This window comes from Pongo pygmaeus, chromosome 3 (genome assembly GCF_028885625.2).
Source record: "Pongo pygmaeus isolate AG05252 chromosome 3, NHGRI_mPonPyg2-v2.0_pri, whole genome shotgun sequence".
NCBI lineage: Eukaryota > Metazoa > Chordata > Mammalia > Primates > Hominidae > Pongo > Pongo pygmaeus.
The window spans coordinates 55,064,282-55,065,859 of record NC_072376.2 but is presented as its reverse complement, the minus strand read 5'-3'; the positions used below and the strand labels follow the sequence as shown (position 1 = coordinate 55,065,859).

The following is a 1,578-nucleotide window of genomic DNA, read 5'->3' as shown; positions in this document are numbered from 1 at the left end:
GTAAATCCTTCAGCCACTTTCTCACATAAATATTAAAATATACTTTTAAACTATTTCCTGAAAGGGCTTGTATTTAAGCTATGTTCTAAAAGGGCTTTCCAGATCTGAAGTTACACGAAACTATTACCCTCATCAATCAGGAAAAAAAACAACGACAAAAAAAGAAGCAAAAAACAATGCTTTTATAGTGGCAGCACCACCTCCTGATACCTCATTTTCCTACTTAGTTGCCACAGCACAGATCCATTTCTCCTGAGCTGATTAAAATATTTGTATGTGTAGTATTCTTGAATGAATTAATCAAGAGGAGGAGTAGTGGCACATACAGAGAGGGTATTTGGTATTACAAGAATGTCAGTCACCGAGAGACACTTATAGAGACTTCACCGAATTAAGTGGATGTGAATCCTCAGTTACATCAGTCAAAGATGCTAAATCAGGAGGGACTTCTGATTTCTTGTGAAGACAAGATCAGGGAGCATTGGTAGACATTTCAGACAGCCTTGCTTGGCCCGTCTTCTCTAAAGTTGGGCATCCTTCAGGGCTGTATTTCTACGTGCTTCCCCTCAAAATTATAGTAAAACACTAGGTGCTGTTTTTACATGCAATAACAAGTTTGAGCTCTGTTCAGCTGGAACTTCCATCTTCCAGTAATCCACCAACATGACAAACACAAAAAGAAAGAAGAAGGACACCCACTGTATGCTCTCTAGGCATTTTAGAAAACTTGGAATTTTTCCTTTGGCCATATACCTATGAGTCTACAAGAAAGGAAATATTGTAGACATCAAGGGAATGAGCACTGATCAGAAAGAAATGCCCGCAAATGTTACCGTGACAAAACTAGAAGAGTCTACAATGTTACCCAGGATGCTGTTTTTATCTTGGTAAATAAGCAAGTTAAAGCCAAGATTCTTGCAAAGAGAACTAATGTAGGTATTGGGTGTATTAAGCACTCAAAGAGCTAAGATAGCTTTCTAAAATCTGTGAAGGAAAATCAGAAAAAGAAGGAAGCCAAATAGAAAGGTACCTAGGTTCACCTGACAAATCAGCCTGCTCCACCCTGAGAAACACACTTTGAGAACCAGTCGAAAGAGGCTTAAGCTGTTAGAACCTATTCTCTATGAATTCATGCCATAACAGCGTAAATAAAATGCATAAAATAACAAGTTTTGGATTCCAAAGTTAGCCGTTTTATTTTTCTCTTAATTAAATAGAAGTGTGGTGTTTCCTCCCCTAAAAGAGTATTTAAAGCAAACTTGGTGTCCTAATTCATTGGGTGACGTCCTTAATTTTAAAATTTAGTGCCATTCTTGCTGGGAAAGGAAAGTTTGAGCTAATTTCTGGCCTTCATAGAACAATATGATTCAAACATAGAACAATATGCTTCTGTTTTCCGTAGAAAGAGCAAAATGATTTGAAGAAAACTATATCACTTTGCTCTTCTGCAGGTTATCCAGAGATAACCTCCTCTTTTTTGTCAGATCTTTGTGTATTTCTCTTTCTCATTAATTTTGTATTAACATCCATTTTTCCCCACTAACCTCTCCACTTCTAATTTTTCTTTAGATCAACTTC

General features: G+C 36.9%; 1 pseudogene; it reads left to right on the top strand.

Annotated features, from left to right (window-relative positions):
* The first annotated feature begins 663 nt into the window (after window positions 1-663).
* On the top strand, window positions 664-1,140 carry LOC134739501 (large ribosomal subunit protein eL21-like; annotated as a pseudogene).
* The last annotated feature ends 438 nt before the right edge of the window (window positions 1,141-1,578 follow it).